At 49.4% G+C, this 21,809-nt stretch overlaps 1 protein-coding gene across 1 annotated transcript in view; it reads right to left on the bottom strand.

Annotated features, from left to right (window-relative positions):
• Positions 1–21,809, bottom strand: part of LOC144806464 (uncharacterized) — a 498,581-nt gene that overhangs the window by 413,259 nt on the left and 63,513 nt on the right. The gene's annotated exons all lie outside the window — the stretch shown is intronic.

Genomic DNA, 21,809 nt, shown 5'->3' on the forward strand with positions numbered 1-21,809 from the left:
TTAGACTCGCTGATCGTAAGGCCCGAGAGTGCACTAAAGTCTTCAAAAAGCTCGGGGATGGGATCCAGTCCCCCCTTTAAGTCCCTCAAGTAAAGGATGATGTCATTGGCGTATGCCGACACCACATGTGTTACACCTCCCCTCTTGATACCTCTGTACCGTGCTTGAAGCCGGAGTTTACACAGGAGCGGTTCCAGTGCCATAATAAACAACAGCGGGGATAGTGGGCAACCTTGCCTCGTGCCCCTCGCTATAGCCAATTGAGGTGAGATACATCTGTTCGTGCGGACCCTAGCAGTGGGGCGGGTGTATAGTAATCGGATCCAAGCAATGAAGTCAGCCGGGACCCCGAACCGTTCCAACGCCGCAAACATATAATCCCAACAAAGGGAATCAAATGCCTGCCGCAGGTCCAACGATATACAGCCCTCAGTTGTCACGGGTGAATGCTCGTGAAGCATGAGTTGGCTAAGCCTCCGCAGGTTCATCGCCGTGCTTCTGCCAGGCACGAAACCACATTGGTCCGGGTGGATCAGGCCCGGGACATATTGCGCCAGTCTTGTCGCCAACACCTTGCTCAGTACCTTGTGATCGGTGTTCAACAAGGACAACGGTCTATAGTTAGCTAAACGTAAACTGTCCCTACCCGGCTTAGGCAATGAAACAATCAGGGCCTGCAGCGTAGACTGCGGTAACCCACCCGCTTTCTTCGCTTCGTTGAACACCTCGTGTAGTCGCGGGGCCAGCAAATCTACATACGCCCCATAAAACTCAGCCGGGAGGCCATCGGTTCCCGGGGTCTTGTTCCTTGGGAGTGCTTTTATTGCCTGTCGTATTTCCGCGACCGATATAGGTCGTGCCAAGTCGTCACTCTGGGTCCTACCTAGGCGCGGCAGCTCGATTCCCGACATGAACTCTTCAAATGCCTCATCAGACATACTTCGATGTGGGCCGTACAACGACTCATAGTATTCACAAAAGGCAACGTTTACACCGAACTGTGTCGCCACCAGCCTCCCAGATTGATCCATAACCTCCAACACAGGAGTAGGGTCCGGGGCATCTCGCAATATCCGGGCCAATAGAGGTCCGGATTTGTCTGCGTGGGCATGTTGTCTACATGTATATTCCCTGTAATCCAGGACACGCAGTTCCTCCAACAGCTCGGCGTGTTGAATGTGTGCCTCCTGCAATGGCGTAAAAGGCAAGTTCGTGCCCGCAGCCTCCCTCTCCAGCATGGCCAGACGGCCCTCCACATCACTAAGCTTCTCCATGACCATACGCCTCATACCTGTTCGTGTGTTCAATGCCTCCCCTCTTATATACACCTTGAAGGCATCCCACTCTATTTGGCGTGTACTAGCCGAGCCATCATTTATGTGTAAATGTTGTGCGATGTGTTCCGCCATGGTAGCTTTAAAAACGGTGTCCTCGAGCAGGTCCGGGGACATACGCCACGTCGGTATCGGCGTGGGTATCTTGCCCCATCTCAGCGTGACCTCGACTGGATTGTGGTCCGAGAAGGTCTTACCCATGTGTTCTGAGCCTACCATCTCCCCCAGTAATGTCATGTTGCAAAACATGTGGTCTATTCTCGTGTGTAGGCCATGGGGGGGGGGGGAAAGAAGGTATACTCTCTGTCCGTCAAATGCATGCATCTCCAAATATCTGCTAGCCCCTGTGAGAAGTTGGCCTGATGTGCAGTGCTCACTATTCTAGTGATCACTATATATCAGTCCAAACAACCCTTATTGATGATTGGTTGTAAGTCAACCTTATAGACCAGCTATCCTAGTAGCATGGATACGAGCAGTCTAAGGCTAAGACTCTAGAGGGCGTGTTAAGCCAGCTGTTTTACCATCACATTACCCCTTGAACACCCAGTGAAAGGACACCACACAAGTTGTTATGAAAATAAACAGTGTATTTATTTATAACAAGACTACCCTGGCTCTTTATGAGACAGGGAGCTAAGCACACAACAAAACTCTTACGAAAATACTTTTAAGTTAGCACGTTACACAAATGCCCGAGGGGCACGAAAAACCATATACTTTCAAAGTGGAATGCGAATTACTAGCAGGTAAGTAACGATTCTCAGAGGCTTTGGGATCGCTAGGACTGGACTACTGAACCTTTAGATTACTAGCAGGAGGCCTAGGGAACTCGGGTGCAGAGTGTGCACTCTCACGCGGGATGCGGGACAAAGTCTATGGAAGCTAGAACTCACAAAGTTAGTGTTCACGGGCGAACCCGACCTGGTAGGGAGAAAACGACAGTGGATCCTGACCCTTGGATAGTGAGGCTATGCTGGGACACCGGAGTGCCGAAGTTACCTAGCCCAGGGGCTGCAGCTGCATAGGTCTGAAAAGACGTCGGGGATCTCGTTGCCGGACCAGGAGCCTGGAAGGAAGAAGTTGCTGGCAGGCGACCAGTGACGAAAAGTTCGATGGATCCAAGCCTGGATCAAGGAAGAAGAAAACCTGAAAGCAGAGGGGACCAAGTTCTTGAATCACTAGCCAGTGATTAAGTGGGCACCAGGATGGCACCGGGCGAAGTCACCGCAGTCAGGTGAGTGGGCACTGCTGGGCTCTGCAGTCTCTCGGACCAGGAGGCGTTGTCGGCGACCAGGATGGAGGTGCGAGCTGTCCCACGAAGGATGAAGTCGTTGGCGTCGAAGTTACCCAGGATTGGGCAACAAGCCTTGGCTAATTCAAGCCCACGCGGTGGACTCAAAATGGCGTCTTGAGTGGACCAGGAGGGTCCAGGGTGCTCCTCTTCTGGAAGGGAGCAAGGGCCAGTCTGGAGCAACCAGACCAGCAGCAGAAATGTCGTCGGGCGTCGTCAGGAAGGCCACAAGCCAACGGGCTAGTAGCCAAACAACGCGGTGAGCAGCGGAAAGCAGAAGGGCCCCACGCAGATCGTGGAGATGCTGGGGGGCTGCACTTCGGAGCTGGAGCTGCTCAGAGTCGGGGCTTCTCGGACCCCAAAGCACTCACCAGTAGATTACTCGGCGGGCTTGCTGGAAAGAAGTCGTGCAGTCTTGCAGATGGCCGGTCCCTTGAGGTCTCGTCGCACCCACGGTTCTCAGCTGGGCTGTAGAGGTGGGTAGAGGTCAGAGGTGCCAGGGAAGCCGGTTCTCGTCGAGCTGGGCAGTCGGATTCCGGAGGAAGGACTTACAGCAGACCGCCGTGTTCTTGGATGGTGCCTGCGGATGCAGGGTGACTACTCCTTAGTCACAAGGGAGAAATCTTAGGAAGAAGTCTTGAGTTCCTTTCGCAGAAAGTAGTTTCAGGATTCAAAGATGATCTGATTTGGAAGGGGGCCAGTCTCTACCTTTATCCTGTAAAAAGGGGCTGGCACGCGACTAAGTCCTGCCCTATGGGTGGGACTAGGAGGGGGGTGGTTACACCCACTTCCTTGGCGGGCTTTTCCCCAGCACAGGGTCTGGAGTGACCCTGGAACTGGTTCAAGCCGGCCTATGCACAGTGAGCACCGGGGTGCTACTTGCAGTCACCTTCCTCTAAAGCCCTGCCTACCTACAATACACAAAACCCTGTCTGGGACGGTGCTGGCACCGCCCCTGGCAGGAAACCCTTTGTCCTTATCTCTTGCTCTGGGAGGACTCCCAGCAGCAGGAGGGCAGACTTGTGTCTCGGTGGCAGCATCCATTTTGTGGATGCTAAGGCTCTGTCTGACTTTTAACCGGGTTATAGGTTACATGCATGTCGTGTCCCTCTAGAAGGGTGGAATGCTAACCCCGTCGCCAGAATTGGCGAGGGGTTAGTATTCCAATTCGTATGACACCTTACTCGACATGTTTTGATAAAGCGATACCAGAGTTGGCACTTAACCGCGAGGATTATAATGCACTTAAGAGTATATGGTATGCGATATCATGGAAACGGCTAAGGGATAGATCCCGAAAGCCGCAGACAGGCTCAGCTCATGCCAGAGCACCATCTCACACGATTCCAAGCACTCTGCCTTCAGGATTGTTAAGGCCTGCCATAGGAGTGACTGATAGGAGATCTGTGTGTCCATTTTAGGGTTAGATATAGGTATACTATATCTAAAGCAAAGGGTGATTACACCACCTTGCCCCAGCTGTCAAGCAGCCAGTTGTGTCAGATTTGGATGGCCAGCCAGGGGTGGCATAATACATGCTGCAGCCCCTGGTAGGCCCTGGGTACACCTATGCCCTGGGTACCTAGGGTACACTGTACAGGGACTGATAAGGTGGCTCAGTATCCAATGTAGATATGTACCTAAGGTACATGGAATCCATTTTACAGAGAGAGCAGTGGGCCTGAGGTCCTGAACAGCAGGGCCTCAGGTCAACTAAGTCAGAAAACCAGCAAAACACCAGGCAAAAAGTTGGGGGCAACCATAGTCAGGGGTCAACCTTCCTACATAACCCCCCCCCCAAACGAAAGGAGATAAGGCTATCCTTGTCCAGGTAAGCCTATATTGCCTAAGTGGCCATTTAAGGAAGTACCAGCACTGGCATGGTTACCCCCTATGTCATGGTCCACTAAGCAATCCCTCACCCTAAGGGTGTCTGAGGGTCTCCACCATAGGGAATCTCTACCCGTGGTGTGTTTTGTCAAAGAAAAAGGCTGGTGCTGAAATGGAGTACTGAAGTGAGGCTCCACTAATTTTGGGCTCAGCTTCCTCCAATCATTTTCCACCATATAGGCCTTTCTTTCCAAGACTGAGTTGTTTTGGGCTCTCAGGGTCAACCTCTGGCTACCTACAGCTGGAGGTTGGGTCCCTCTGTTTGGCTTACTGGAGGGACAGGTCAGGTCTGGGGCCCTCAGGTCCCAAGTTTGGCTGTGCCCAACAGTGTCCATCTGTGGGAGGTCCCTAACTAATTTTAAGGGGGATCCCTCAGGAGTATGTTTTATTTTCACTTGGCTAGGACTACTAGCTTCAGTGCCCTTAATCTGCTGATTGGGAAATTCTTTTGGACAGGGGGCCCTTTGGGGTCCAACACTGGCCTCCCTGACCTCTACAGCCCTGGGCTGACTGAGGCAGGGTAGAGAGGGGCAGGTTACCTGCTCCAGACTGGGTCCCACCTTGGAAGGGTCCACTGACATCAGGGGTTCTGCCAGGCTAGGCCTGACTACCTCTGTGGCAGTTTCTTCACAAGGGGTCAGATCAGTTCCCTGAGGAGGCTGATCCTTTCCTAAAGTCTGGTGGGAGGGAGATTTCTCTTCCTCCTCAATACTCTCTGTCTGAGTGGAGTGATCCATAGTTTCAGGCTTCACAACACTGTCATCTGTCTGAGTTTGAGCTGTGGCCATCACAACTCTCCCAACCTTTTCAGGAGGGGGCTCAGTTTGGGTGTGGGCTGTTACCATGACAGCCTTGACAACCTGTTCTGGGAAGGAAGTTGTCTGAGATTGGGTTGTGACTGGCACAACCCTCCTGACCTGTTCAGGGAGGATACCTTGGACTGGGGCTGTGGCTACCACTGCCCCACTAACCTTACCATGGATGTTTACCATTCTAGAATGGGTTTCTTGCTCTACTTCAGCCCAGGCTGAGAGCTCTAAATCATTCCCCAGTAGGCAATCTACAGGCAAGTTTGGTGACACTGCCACTCTCTTGTGGCCAGTGACACCTCCCCAGCTGAGATTGACCACTGCCATGGGATGATCTCTCTGTACTCCATCAATATTGGTCACCTGGTATGTGGCACCAGGTAAAAGTTGCCTTGAGGGGACTAGACTCTCAGTCACCATTGTGATGCTAGCCCCTGTGTCTCTATAGGCCTCAACTTTTATACCATTGATGAGGGGCTCCTGTCTGTACTTGCCCAAAGTGTTGGGACAAGTTGTGAAGTTGGCAAACCCCATGCCAGTCTCACAGACAAGAGTATCTAAGTTTGGGGACCTGGTTAGGCCAGAGTCCCCAGGAACTCCCAAAGTAAATGCACCCAAATTCTTGGGGGCACTCCCACCACCTGGGGGATTACTACTAGTAGTAACAGGAGGTTTGGGAATGTTACTTGGGGGTATGTTTTCCTTATTGTTATTCTTTGGGCAACTGCTGTCAGTTTTTAAATGACCCACCTGTTTACAGGGATAACAATAAGGTTTCTTCTGGTTGTTGGAAGGATTTTGGGACCCACCCCCCTCAGAGGATTTTTGGGGCCCTGATGTGGTTTGATCTGGAGATTTATTCCCACCCTTCTCTTGAGGCTTGGTTGATTCCTTTTTCTGGTCACCACCTTGGTTCTTGGGCCTAATCCTGGTTCTGACCCATTTGTCTGCCCTCTTACCCAATTCTTGTGGAGAGGTCAGATCAGAATCTACCAGGTGCTGGTGTAATAACTGGTTCTGACAATTATTTAAGACTTGCTCTCTCATAATTAGATTATACAATCCCTTGAAATCAGTAACCTTACTACCCAGTAGCCAGCCTTCCAAAGCCTTAGTGGCACAATCAACAAAGTCTGACCAGTCCTGAGACTGAGTTTTCTGGGTGTCTCTGAACAGCAACCTGTACTGCTCAGTGGTTAAACCAAACCCATCAACCAGTGCATTTTTCAGGACCTGGTAATTGTTAGCATCCTCCACTCTTGTAGTGAGGAGCTTATCTCTACCTTTACCATCAAAGGAGAGCCACAGTATAGCTGCCCACTGACTCTGGGGAATGCCCTGCACAGTGCAGGCCCTCTCCAGAGCAGCCATCCATTTCTGGATGTCATCCCCTTGCTTAAAGGGGGGCACTATTTTAGTCAGGTGTTTAGTATCTAAACCCTTCTCTCTATCTCTTGGGAGATTGCTGCCACCAGTGGGAGCTAACCCACACATCTTCTGCTCTCTAGCAAATGCAAGCTTTTCTTTGGCCAGGGCAACTTCTTCCCTTTCAATCCTCAGTCTAGCTTGTCTCATCCTTGCTTCATGCTCTCTTCTCTGAGGGGAAGTCAATCTCCTCTGGGGAGAGTTCCTTCTCCCCTGAGAAGAGGCATTAGAGTGCAGAGATCTAATGGAGTCCCTAGAAAGAGATCTATCTCTCCTAACTCCAAGGTTAGGCCTTATTAGGGTCAGTACTGGGGGTCCCCCAGATCCTAGCCCAAGTAAGTCTAAGTTGGTCCTAGTTAGCCTTCTGACTACCTCAAGACCCTTGTCTACCTCATCCCCAGAGAGTACCTCCTGATCCTCCTCCTCAACTGCTGAATCAGTGTTGGGGAGGTCTGGATCCCCAGAGGTTCCCTCTAAGGCTGGCATGCTCTCATGTAACTGAGAGAGCTTTCTGGCATCATATGTCTCTAAGAGACCTATCAGAAAGGGAATGGTGGGGTTAGACCCCTGCTTCAGTTTCCTGGAGACACAGAGTTGCCTCATCTCCTGAAAATTGAGAGCTGCATATCTTGAAGTGACCTGTGGAGGGTCAACACTGACCAGGGGAGTCTCAGTAGAGTCCCCCTGAGTCGACATGCTTTTCTAGTGAGGTGTAAGTGGTGCACTTACCTACACTATATGTTTGCCTACTGATCCCTTGCTAGAGTTGTAGTTTAGGGTGTGCTAGGCCCTAGGAGCTACAACAGCTGGTTCAGTAGAACTCAGAGTATTCTAAGCTAAGTTATATGTACCTTTAGTACTTATGTGATCTTTCACAAGATATTCTTAGGGCATGTGTGGTAAAACAACAGCAAGCTCAAATCCCAACCGCTGCTCACCAATGTGAGAAGTTGGCCTGATGTGCAGTGCTCACTATTCTAGTGATCACTATATATCAGTCCAAACAACCCTTATTGATGATTGGTTGTAAGTCAACCTTATAGACCAGCTATCCTAGTAGCATGGATACGAGCAGTCTAAGGCTAAGACTCTAGAGGGCGTGTTAAGCCAGCTGTTTTACCATCACATTACCCCTTGAACACCCAGTGAAAGGACACCACACAAGTTGTTATGAAAATAAACAGTGTATTTATTTATAACAAGACTACCCTGGCTCTTTATGAGACAGGGAGCTAAGCACACAACAAAACTCTTACGAAAATACTTTTAAGTTAGCACGTTACACAAATGCCCGAGGGGCACGAAAAACCATATACTTTCAAAGTGGAATGCGAATTACTAGCAGGTAAGTAACGATTCTCAGAGGCTTTGGGATCGCTAGGACTGGACTACTGAACCTTTAGATTACTAGCAGGAGGCCTAGGGAACTCGGGTGCAGAGTGTGCACTCTCACGCGGGATGCGGGACAAAGTCTATGGAAGCTAGAACTCACAAAGTTAGTGTTCACGGGCGAACCCGACCTGGTAGGGAGAAAACGACAGTGGATCCTGACCCTTGGATAGTGAGGCTATGCTGGGACACCGGAGTGCCGAAGTTACCTAGCCCAGGGGCTGCAGCTGCATAGGTCTGAAAAGACGTCGGGGATCTCGTTGCCGGACCAGGAGCCTGGAAGGAAGAAGTTGCTGGCAGGCGACCAGTGACGAAAAGTTCGATGGATCCAAGCCTGGATCAAGGAAGAAGAAAACCTGAAAGCAGAGGGGACCAAGTTCTTGAATCACTAGCCAGTGATTAAGTGGGCACCAGGATGGCACCGGGCGAAGTCACCGCAGTCAGGTGAGTGGGCACTGCTGGGCTCTGCAGTCTCTCGGACCAGGAGGCGTTGTCGGCGACCAGGATGGAGGTGCGAGCTGTCCCATGAAGGATGAAGTCGTTGGCGTCGAAGTTACCCAGGATTGGGCAACAAGCCTTGGCTAATTCAAGCCCACGCGGTGGACTCAAAATGGCGTCTTGAGTGGACCAGGAGGGTCCAGGGTGCTCCTCTTCTGGAAGGGAGCAAGGGCCAGTCTGGAGCAACCAGACCAGCAGCAGAAATGTCGTCGGGCGTCGTCAGGAAGGCCACAAGCCAACGGGCTAGTAGCCAAACAACGCGGTGAGCAGCGGAAAGCAGAAGGGCCCCACGCAGATCGTGGAGATGCTGGGGGGCTGCACTTCGGAGCTGGAGCTGCTCAGAGTCGGGGCTTCTCGGACCCCAAAGCACTCACCAGTAGATTACTCGGCGGGCTTGCTGGAAAGAAGTCGTGCAGTCTTGCAGATGGCCGGTCCCTTGAGGTCTCGTCGCACCCACGGTTCTCAGCTGGGCTGTAGAGGTGGGTAGAGGTCAGAGGTGCCAGGGAAGCCGGTTCTCGTCGAGCTGGGCAGTCGGATTCCGGAGGAAGGACTTACAGCAGACCGCCGTGTTCTTGGATGGTGCCTGCGGATGCAGGGTGACTACTCCTTAGTCACAAGGGAGAAATCTTAGGAAGAAGTCTTGAGTTCCTTTCGCAGAAAGTAGTTTCAGGATTCAAAGATGATCTGATTTGGAAGGGGGCCAGTCTCTACCTTTATCCTGTAAAAAGGGGCTGGCACGCGACTAAGTCCTGCCCTATGGGTGGGACTAGGAGGGGGGTGGTTACACCCACTTCCTTGGCGGGCTTTTCCCCAGCACAGGGTCTGGAGTGACCCTGGAACTGGTTCAAGCCGGCCTATGCACAGTGAGCACCGGGGTGCTACTTGCAGTCACCTTCCTCTAAAGCCCTGCCTACCTACAATACACAAAACCCTGTCTGGGACGGTGCTGGCACCGCCCCTGGCAGGAAACCCTTTGTCCTTATCTCTTGCTCTGGGAGGACTCCCAGCAGCAGGAGGGCAGACTTGTGTCTCGGTGGCAGCATCCATTTTGTGGATGCTAAGGCTCTGTCTGACTTTTAACCGGGTTATAGGTTACATGCATGTCGTGTCCCTCTAGAAGGGTGGAATGCTAACCCCGTCGCCAGAATTGGCGAGGGGTTAGTATTCCAATTCGTATGACACCTTACTCGACATGTTTTGATAAAGCGATACCAGAGTTGGCACTTAACCGCGAGGATTATAATGCACTTAAGAGTATATGGTATGCGATATCATGGAAACGGCTAAGGGATAGATCCCGAAAGCCGCAGACAGGCTCAGCTCATGCCAGAGCACCATCTCACACGATTCCAAGCACTCTGCCTTCAGGATTGTTAAGGCCTGCCATAGGAGTGACTGATAGGAGATCTGTGTGTCCATTTTAGGGTTAGATATAGGTATACTATATCTAAAGCAAAGGGTGATTACACCACCTTGCCCCAGCTGTCAAGCAGCCAGTTGTGTCAGATTTGGATGGCCAGCCAGGGGTGGCATAATACATGCTGCAGCCCCTGGTAGGCCCTGGGTACACCTATGCCCTGGGTACCTAGGGTACACTGTACAGGGACTGATAAGGTGGCTCAGTATCCAATGTAGATATGTACCTAAGGTACATGGAATCCATTTTACAGAGAGAGCAGTGGGCCTGAGGTCCTGAACAGCAGGGCCTCAGGTCAACTAAGTCAGAAAACCAGCAAAACACCAGGCAAAAAGTTGGGGGCAACCATAGTCAGGGGTCAACCTTCCTACAGCCCCCAACCCGCCGCCCACTGAGAAAGCGCTTCCGCCTGTCGCCTGCTTTCAGTAGCCTGCAGTGGCGGGTGGGACCTGTCCAGCGATATGTCCAGGACTGCATTAAAGTCCCCTCCAATAATCCACACATTCTCCGACCAGTCAGCTATCACTCTGTTAAGCGAGGTCAAGAAACCCCCCTGTCCCACATTCGGTGCATACACACAGCCAAGCACAACAGGGGAGCCATCCAACAATCCCCTGACAAGCACATACCGGCCCTCAGGGTCTAACCTCTCCTCCATCACCTTGAAGGGGACTGAGTTCCTAATCCATATCGCCGCTCCCCGGGAGAACACAGAATAAGTAGTAGCAAATAGTTGCCCCTTCCACTTCTTGAGCAGTTTCGCACCTTCATCCCTATTCAGATGTGTTTCCTGTAAGTATGCCACTGCAATACGTCTCCTATTCAGTTGCGCAAGCACCCTATACCTTTTATGGATTGAGCTCATACCTCTCACATTCCAGGTGCACATTTTGTATTCGCTAAGTGACCCCATGGCCGTTTGCGACAATTAGGTTCAGTGTATCCAACCATGTTACCAACTTCCCAGTAATTGCTGCCGTGTGTGCCCCAGTTACTAACAACCCCAAAACATCAAGGTCCCCATTCAAAGAACTATGAGGTCCAAACACTAGCACCCAACTGGGGTGACAAGCAAACAGTACCATTGCTGCGCCCTGGGGGTGTGGTCCCGCTCTCCCTCGCCTGGGCCTCGCCGGAGTCCTTACGGCATGCCCCAGCGAGTGTCCGTACCCCCGACCCCGGTTAGCCCGCCCAAGGTCTTTCATGCAGGCTATACATTACCAAGCGGTGTCTTCCGAAGTCCCGTTAAAGTTCATTCGCCTCTTGTGCAGTTATTTTCGGAAAAAGTTGCAGGCTGTCCGCAGAACCAGATACCTCCGTCCTGGCATCAGAGGCGCTATCTAGGACCACCGCGTCGCCCACGTTGTGTGCAGCCAGTGCGGCCTCCGTCAGCCGAGCCCTCTCCTGTGTCCCCCTCAGTCCCGTCAGGCCGTCTGGTCCGCTCGTTATCTCCACCTCCTCGTGTGCTGCACCCTCTTCAGGCCTCTCCTCCCTCCCGCGCGGCGGGTCGTCCCTCAGCTGTCCCTCCGCAAGAGGGTCTTGCGAGCTGGGCGGCGTCAGCGTCACCTCCATCCACTCCGCCGCCTCCTCAGCCGTGTCAAAGAAAAGTGATTTGTTGTTGTGAATTATTTTCAGGCGGGCTGGGAACAGTAAGGCATATTTCAGGTTCTTGTCCCGCAAGCGTCTCTTCACATGCAGGAACGTAGACCTGGCCCTTTGCACCTGGGGGTGAAGTCTGGGTAAATCGAGATAGTCTTGTCCTCAAAGCGTATAGGCGCCTTCTCTCTTGCCACTCGCAGGACTATATCCCTATCCTTGTAGTTGAGCAGGCGAGCTATTAAAGGACGAGGTGCCGCACCCGGCCTTGGCGGTTTACTTGGTATCCTATGCGCCCTCTCCACGCTGTATAGGGGCGTAAGCACCTGCGGCCCTGCAAGGTTCCTCAACCAATCCTCTACGAACTGCGTCGGGTTCCTCCCCTCACTCCGCTCCGGAATTCCTAGTATTCGCACATTGTTGCGGCGCGCCCGCCCTTCCGCATCGTCCATCCTCGCCCATATTAGTTTCAGCTGCTTCTCCATGTTTTCCATTTTCGTGGAATGCTCCGTCTGTTGCGGGATCAGATCGTCCAGGGCCAGTTTATGTTCCGTGACCCTCTCCGCCAGCTTGTTGTGATCAGCGCGTAGTAGGGACATGCCAGTCGCCATTTGGTCCATGCGCGTTTCCATCGCTTCCCTGGAAGCCCGTATCTCTGACAGGATAAGGTCCAGTTTGGCCTCCTGCGATGTCTGGCCCGTTGGAGGCACCATCTCTACATTAGACGAGGCCAGTGGATCTTCTGAGCCAGTAGACTGTTGCGTTAGATCAGCGCCCCTCTCAGGCATCTTGGCCCTGTTCCTGACCATGTTTCTCAGCAACTGGATGGCGGCGTGTGCGCCCCCGGGGGGCAGCGTTCCAGCGGACAGCAGGTCGTGCCTCAGGCGTCCCACCTGCACCGTTCCCGACTCTTCTACCGCCAGTGTTCCGTGTGCTGGCGGAGTGGTGTGGTATCGACAAGTCGCTCACGTGGCGCGCCTACGGTGGTATTAAGCCTATAACAATAGGCCTGGCCTGCGTCCCAGTGGTGGTTGGTCGCACCGCGGCCAGGCGAGAGTGGCACACAAGTACTGATCCCTTGTCCTGGCGCCGTCCGGGGCAAAATCGGCCGGCCACGCGCCTCCCCACCGGCACCTCAATGCACGTAATCGTGTGTGACCACTGCACTTCAATGGGGTCCACCCCTCACAAGCAGGAAAGCCAATGTCCCTCCGTCCGGCTCCCCGGGGGATCCCGTGGTGGCGTGTCCTCTCCTCCCACAGACCCTGCAGTGCTCCGCAGGTGCGATGAAAGCCTCCTCTACTCCACCAGTCCCAATGTATGTCAGCGGTCGCAGCCGCTCGGCCTCCGGTACCGCTAGTATCAACCAGGTGGCGGGGGGGTGTTCTCCCAGACGCTATGTCTCAAAGCCGGTCTCCAGGCAGTGAACAGCACGGCCGCCTCTCCGCCCCTCACCTCCGCAAGAACCGGGCCCTCCTCCAACGTCGTAGTGTCTTATCCTCTATGGCAGACCTGCCCCTTATGTGCGTCTAGGAACGTCCTGTTCTGCTTGCCCCGGCAGCTCCTCTAGTCCGCCATCATGGTTCACCGGCGTTAGTGCGCACCCCCGCATCGGCCCGCAGTCCTCACCTCCTGAACCGCCGTGAGCCGTCGGGGAGCTGTGAAAAGAGCGGGTCCCAGAAGTCGTGGCCTCCGCTATGCTCCGATGCTCCTCCGCTCGCCGTCTCCGACTAGGCACTTCCCAATCCGTCGCACAGCAGTCAAGGCCGTCGCCTCCCCGTCTCCACCAGGCTCTGCCCGGCAGGGCGGCTCCGCGCTCTGCAAGTGTCTCTCCGGCTGATTGCGCAGGGAGTGCACTCCAAGTGTCCTGACAGGGTCCGGGGTAAAAGCAGTGTCACCACCCCACCTCTGCCGCCGATGTCCCGACAGCTCCGCCTATCGTCCGCTCAGTGTTTCCGGCAGGTCGCTCACTCTGCGGCCCCACAGTTCACTCGAGGCCGCGGCTTCTGGGCTGGTAGCAGGCCTCTTCCGCCTCGGGTGCTTCGGCGCCTTGTAAGTTGTTGTGCCGGGTGCTGGACCCTGACCAGGCTGCCCACCGACACCTCCGTCTCATGCAGACCCGGGCGGGTCGTCGGGGCCATCAGGGTAGCAGGATATTAAGCTTGTATTACCGGGCAGAGGACGGAGCTAATTCAGCAAGCGTCCGCCATGCTCGGCTCTCGGCCACGCCCCTCCCATTGGGTGTAATTAACCACATTTCTAAATGTATTAGCATTATGCAGAAAGTGATAGCCATAGTGTTGGTAACAGAACAAGTCAGCGTAGTTTGCTGAATCTAAATATAAATCCTCAGCATGAAAGGTAGCATAATATTTCAAATCAGAAAAGAGAGATTCAATGGCTTGGACATCCCAATCATCAGATTGTATGTTTTGTTTCACAACATCTCCCATTGAAACACAAAGTACATTAGGAACATTAATCACCTCTGTGGGTCCATGAGTTTGAAATTTTACAGCATCTCATACAATAACATCTAGCACGGGCTAGGCTGTGATGTTGACAAAAGTCTGGTCTCTTTTCATGATGTGTGATGAGGAGTGTGGGGCCAAAGTTCCATCAATGAATCAGATTTTTGATCGTTCAGTTATATAGTGTCCATTTACCAGACGAAAAAATACCATCACAAATCCAATCGACATGAACAAAAAAATGGAGATGAGAACCAACCAGATGTAAGTCCAAGGGGGAACCAAAAAATGTATTTTAAACCAAGTAACAAAAATAGAAAACTTCAATGGTACACTCGATGTTATAGAGTCAGAGTCAAAGGAAAAATGTGACTGGTCAGCTAGACTTGTTTACACATCAGGCAATGACACATCCGTGGGATATGTATACTCAGTAACTTCATGTGGATCGCCAGCTGGCGAATTTAATAATGGATTAGTGACTGTGGGCATCTCTATAGCAAGGTCAGGGATGTTGGTGTCAGCAGAGGCCAAAACAGAATTTCTCAGCAGTACTGGACAAGAGACAGCAGGAGTCATACTAAGAAGAATCGGCCGCTCGTTGTAGTTTGACATTGTCAATGGAGTCGTACCTGTTTCCCTTGCGAATCGGAAGTGGTGGTAAAATGACTGTTCTTGTGCCCTGCATGCCAAGCACTGGAATGGGTGCATGATACGAGCGGCTGAACTCCTTCTTGTTCTCCACCTTCTCACAGACCAGGTCACTGACTCGGGGTAGCCAGCTAACTACAGGAATCTACCGGAATCTGTAGAGCAGCTTCAGCTCCATATGTGGAGGGCAAGTGTTCCTTTGCAAGACTGTCTCGAGTCTCTTGTAGGTTCTGTAACACAGCAGAATGATTATCTAAGTCATAGGGTACGGCTGTCGCCGCCATGTCTAGACCATCAAGGTCCAGGACAAACATTTTTATGCCAAAGAGCATTTCGTAAGGGGTCTGCCCACCCAGAGATCTTCTAGGAAGCTTATTTAGTGCACGTAGTACCTAAAACCCTAGCTGTCAAAGATCGCTTTAAGTCACGGTTCATTCACTCCACAACAGAATTGCCCTCAGGCTGGTATGGAGACAAAAATTTTACCTGCACCCCCAAAGACCCCATGGCTTTCTTGTACACCTTAGAGGTGAACGCTGGACCTGATCAGAATGGAAGGTGCCACATACAAAAATTCCCACAAAGACATGCAAATCTGTGATGACAGTTCGAGCATCAGCACTCCTTTGTGGCCAAACGCAGAGAAAACGTGTGCATGAATCCACTGCAACTAAGATATATTTATACGCAGTATCAGCAGAAAAAGGTCAGCAGTGATCTAAATAAACACAACCAAGTGGTCTATTAGATATGTACAGCTGAGTTTGTGGCGGCCGTGCAGCAGTTGAAGGTTTAATCTGCTGACATACATAACAAGACATATTCACAAGTTTATTTACACAATCCACGCCGCCAGTAACGCTGCTGTAAGATCGAGACATACGCTGAAACGTCAGCATGAACCGAGGCTATGCCTTAGTGAGCGACTGTTATCAAGGGTAGCCTGCGGTCCGAGTCGGAAATCAGCCTGTCACCAACGTTGTTAATTCTCACATAGGGAACTTTATCAGGACTTAAATGATAAAAGTATTTAGAAGGGAAACCCTTAGGGTAATTATCACCGATCTCTGTAGCAGCTATAGCTGCCAAGATGTCATCATCATTCTTACTGTTGGACCTTGTAACTGCTGCTACTACATATGTTGCGACTGCGGTCTTTGCTGCTTCACCAGCAAGACTGTTGCCAACAGCGTGTACTCCTACATGCTGGTGACCAAGGGTATGAATTACATTTACGAGAGGCAGACGTTCTTTATTTCTGCGACTCAAACCCATAGTATCTTGTGCTTAATTGTGCCACCTTTGGAATCACGATAGTCATTCTGAGTCCAAAAGAATACATTTTCATTGAAGGACTGAACACAGTAATAAGAGTCACTCCCAATTAAAGTAGTCACACGAGGGTCAGCAAACTTCAATGCAAACACTAGAGCTTAGTTTGAGAAAGGTGTGACAGGGCAAGCTTTGTTTTTTATAGTCTATTATGGAAAAATTCCAATCACACGATGATTAATTTTTTGGTTTTAATAAAGGTGTTACTATATTCGTGATAGTATGTAGGAGAACAGCCAACACTTGTTTCACCCCTTACATGGCCATCCGGCCTGGGGCTTCCTCAGGGCTTTACGAATCAGGTTGAAGAAGTATATCTGGTCGTTCTTTTCTGTGGATAAATAGAGATTCCCTGATTTTGGTGTAATGCTGGTACGAGTCGTCTCGTGCGATTGGAATTTTTCCATAATAGACTATAAAAAACAAAGCTTGCCCTGACACACCTTTCTCAAACTTTGCTATAATAGGGGGTTAGGGGTTTCCCCATGCCGAGGGTAAGCTTGACAAAAAAGAGGGACCATTGCTCAATAAACGGCTAGTAAGGGACTCAGACCTTTTACCCCTCATTCTCACTAACCCAAGCACTAGAGCACGTAGCTCTGCCAACTGGGCGGTACAGTCACCTAATATCTGCGTGTGCACGACATCGGACTTGAATTCTCCATTCACCATGGTACCAGCCACGATTGGGCAGACCACTGAATAAGAATGCTTAGATCCTATCGCCGGTTGCGCCGAACCGTCAGTGTTATAGATACAATGCTAATTCTCAAGCGTGCGCATGAACAGAGGAGCAGTATGAACAAACTCATACTGTAAGAACTCCTGAGTTTGCAATGAGGGGTCAAAGATAAATGTGACATCCGGAGATGTCAACGAAGTTGCCCATTGTATCCGATTAGGATATAAAACTTTAGAATTTGGCACACTGGCTTTCATCACTGCTTCAAATGCAGTGTAAGGTGTAACAACAAACATGTGTTTTCCTTGTGACTGCGCTCTCTCTTGTAGAATTGCCATATGTACAGCTGTCAAGACTTTCTCGACAGAAGAAAATCGCTTTTCAGCCGAAGTGTACAAGTGTGACTTGTAAGCGATAGGCACTGTGTCTCTTTCATTAAACGTCAAGTACATGAAACCCACGGCACCAGGCACAATTCTTATTACCAGGTTAGTGTGGTCATCATGAGTCAATAAGTACTTAGATTCAAGAATTGCAGAATAGCTGAACGTTCAGGCAGCCAGCATGACTTGGTAAAAGTTGGTTGTATCAAAGCATAAAGAGGTTTGATACGCTGGGCATAATAGGGAATATAAGTACGCCCGAAATTCAAAAATCCCAGCAAGGATTGTAGTTTTTTCAGAGTTGTAGGAGACCATAAACATGCGCATTTCTCCAGGAAGTGAGGTGCAAGACCTCTACCTTCATTGTTGAGCCCAGGAACAACACTGTGAACTCCGCAATGTTTGACTTTGCAAAGATAAATGTATAACCGAAGTCCGCAAACATAACTATAATGCGGTCAAAGATGTGGCCATAATTCGTCGTCCATTAGATAAATATCATCAATGTACGAGTACGCATCAGGATCAATGCCATCTAAGAAAGAGACGACACGTGCAGCAAAGACACCTGGGCTGTTTTTATAGCCCATGGCCAATCTTTTAAATTGTTTTTGTTTGCCGCCACAAGTGAACGCTGTCCATTGACTACTAACGGAGAACAGGTTATGACTAAAAATGCCATTTGAAATATCTCGTGTGACCTTAAATCTTTTTCGCATCAGACTGTTAATGAGAGCTGAGCTGAACTGTGGGTGTTCTGTACCGCACATGTACGACAATGTGAATTTAAATGTCGATAATCCAAAACCAGAAAACACAAGAATATGTCTACACCCAATTAATTTCCAAAAACCTATTTCAGATCATAGGAGAAACAAAAACTTATTGAGTTTGACCCGGTATTTTTATTTATACCTGTCTATTTCGGAAAAAAAAGTCATTCTTCTTTTGAAAGTTTCGCAAAAAAGGAAAAAACTGAACATTCAATACATTTAAATTGCAACATCTAACTATTTACAAACAAAATATTTACAATTCATATACACAATTACCATACATTCCACAAAAAATTCACTATACAAACACAAACAATTGAAATTTTCAAAAAAGTTAATCTGAATTCATAAAGAATGAAGAGACAAAGTCAAAAGGAAGGAGCACGTCCTAAAATAAGGATGACTTTTACAACCAGCCAGAGCTAGTTCAAACGCTTAGTGATATTGATTGCTCCCTCAGATGTGCCGACATGTTTCTAGTCCAAGGTAAACACTTCCCAGACTGTCATCAGGGCTTTGTCACTTTTCTGTGTAAAATGCAGAAAAACAATAAAGTTTTAATTATCTAGCTTGAAGCCTCTATTCTTTCTGGTATTGTACTAAATGATCTAAAATATGTACCTGTGTGTCTCTGATGTCCTGGCCTCTCACGGTATCGTCAGGCTCAGGGAAAACCTTTTTATGAATCTTTGTATTCAAGGAAGTGGCTCAAGCTGTGAAACAGGACATTTTATGTTGACTGCCTGTGATAGAAGGAAAAAGTCAGAGTTTCTCCACTCATTTATGTACACGAAGCGGGGAGGAGGAAGAAGATACAATCTTACTCATTCCTACCTTTGTTTCAGGGTCAGAGTCTTAATAGCGGCAAGTGGTTCGCCTGTGCTTCTGTTTTCAAAAGCAGGTTCTGATAAAAGAAATTGTAACAATATTGGACCCATAATCTTGTGTACCCACCAGTTTGCTATATAACGTACCTTTGTCAATGTGTGAGCAGGACGGGTGCTCTCTCTATTGCGCTTGACCGGTGGCCATCTTGGAAACGTCTGCACTTCAAACTCTTTTTTTATTAGGCTGGGGGTTATGGGACACGTAGTTTCTAGCAACTGAAGGGGCCGTTCCTAATACGTGTTTTGATGCAATTTGTAAATAAAGCGACATTTGTAGTCGGAATGAGTAAGACATCAGAGACCAACAGGTACATATTATAGATAGTTTAGTGCAATACCAGAAAGAATAGAGGCTTCAAGCTAGATAATTAAAACTTTATTGTTTTTCTGCATTTTACACAGAAAAGTGACAAAGCCCTGATGACTATCTGGGAACTGGTTTCCTCGGACTAGAAACGCGTCAGCACATCTGAGGGAGCAATCAATATCACTAAGTGTTTGAACTAGCTCTGGCTGGTTGTAAAAGTCATCCTTATTTTAGGACGTGCTCCTTCCTTTTGACTTTGTCTCTTCATTCTATATGAATTCAGATTAACTTCATTGAAAATTTCAATTGTTTGTGTTTGTATAGTGAATTTTTTGTGGAATGTATGATAATTGTGTATATGAATTGTAAATATTTTGTTTGTAAATAGTTAGACGTTGGAATTTAAATGTGTTGGATGTACAGTTTTCTCCTTTTTTGCGAAACGTTCAAAAGAAGAATGATTTTTTTTCCAAAATAGACAGGTATAAATGAAAATACTGGGTCAAACTCAATACATTTGTGTTTCTCCTATGATCTGAAATAAGTTTTTGGAAATTAATTGGGTGTAGACATATTCTTGTGTTTTCTAGTTTATTATGACCCAGTCTACCCCATACTCTACATTGACCTAACTCCTTTGTTTCACAAAGATAATCCAAAACCAGGCAGTACGACCCATCAGGTTTGGTAACAGTGAAATGAGGATTATTTATGGGTGACACACATGTCTCAAATACACCTTGATATTCTAATTGTTCAAGGATTTCCGCAACGGGGGCTTTAGCCAATCACCGCATGAGATAGCGGGGTGGTGGCTGTGGCATAAACCGCAATGGAATCTCGTGTCTGGGAGAAATTTTATCCCACCGACTTGAGTATGGTACAACACAGGTGCAAGCACCAGAGCACACTCTTCTGCAAAGTTCTGCGGACTGCTCCTTGGGCACGGTGTGCGGAAAGCTGGGGAGGGTGACCTCCTCCCCTCTTGGAGCGGCAAAAATGAAAAGCAGGGCCCAGTCTGACTCAACTAACCTAACAGAATGTCAGATGTTCCCAAAAAATCCCTTTTATTACACGTTGGATGTCACCTTCTATTAAAAGAACTATATCATATAGTCTGTCAGGGGGAGCCACCCTACTGGCAGCAGTTTCCATTGTGATAAAAGTGTCAGTTGCTGTCGCCTTCAGATATGGACGCAGTGCTTGCCGCACTATTGTAACCTCCGCTGCGCTGTCGAGCAGCGTTAATGCCCATGTCAGGATCCAAACCTGTGTTCTCACTATCCGTGGCATACCTTACGGTTAACGCAGCAACTTTCTTTTTCTGAAAATGAGGGCGTTAACGTGGCAAGTCTTCCTGCTTGCCTTTACCATCAGACGGGCGGGGCTGCTCACGTCCTTGTGGGGCACCTTGACCCCTGCCGTGTTCTCCTCCACCAGCTTGTGCGCGATGTTTCCTGTGAAGAACAAGGAGAACGTTGCTGAGGAACCTGTAATCTATCAGGAGCCCTAATTCTTGCGTGGTTGCACAAATCATAAATGCGCTCAGTAGACGCTGGTATCGGCGACGCCGGACGCGACCCCTGTTTCTATTGCTGCTTCCCCTGATTTTATTCTTCCAATTCTGTTTTGGAAAATTTGGATGATCCTCTTTAGTAGACTTTGCTATCTGAGTCTGCGGTTGAGTTGCGGTTTTAGCAAAAGGCTTAACACCCAAACTATTGCGGCCAATGGTCTTATAAGCCTCCGCAATAATTCAAGGTAACGCTCGGGTTTGTCAACGTCTTGGACAAGGCGCAAAGCATTCGACACCTGAAAGTTAACCGCATCTCCCTTTACATTACAAAAGATGAGATCAGCAACTACGTCAAACACTCCAACGAGCCTCATTCTCAACTCGACAGCCGCCTCCGCACTGTGCTCATCCGGAACATGCTTGATCACAGAGGGCAAGACATTTATAGACGGCGTGCAGAAACACTTCGCATATTCTGCTGCAAATACTTTACCCCAAATCTCACAATCTATTACCTCTGGCAATAGGTCTTTCTGCAAACTAATTGAGAGAATCCTGTGTTTTTCCACAGGAGTGTTATTAGGAAACACTGCTTCCAGTGGGTCAAATTTCTCGGCAAGCCAATAAGGCATATCGTACTTAGTTTGAGGGTGCTTGCCCATTACTAAATTAACCGTACTAACCATGACTGGACCAATCTACATCCCGGCCGGTCCAACTTGTTCCGCTGCAAGAAACATATTGAACTAAAGCCCTATGTACCCCAACAAAAGAGGTATAAAGTTGACACAAGTCATCAATCGGGGCATTGAGATAACGTGGATATGGTGTGAACCCGGCTAAGACTGGCCAAGTGGCCCCAGGAATTGACAAGGGACCTAACCGAACCGGAGTTACTGTGTGGGGCAGGGTGCCATTAAACCAAACACGATGCTGCCATGCCGAAATTGGAATCTCTTGTGTCCTATATGGAGTATAGTTCACAGGAATCGCAGTGTGAGTGTATGTATGAAACGTATCCTCATCCACATTTATTGCAGGAAACGTGACCCAATAGTAGAAAAGCTCAAAGGGGAACGCCGAATCAGCACTCACTACAAATATTACAGACATATCATCGTCTGGTACTCCAAACTGCGTCTGATGACGCCG

This window comes from Lissotriton helveticus (genome assembly GCF_964261635.1).
Source record: "Lissotriton helveticus chromosome 1_1 unlocalized genomic scaffold, aLisHel1.1 SUPER_1_unloc_77, whole genome shotgun sequence".
NCBI lineage: Eukaryota > Metazoa > Chordata > Amphibia > Caudata > Salamandridae > Lissotriton > Lissotriton helveticus.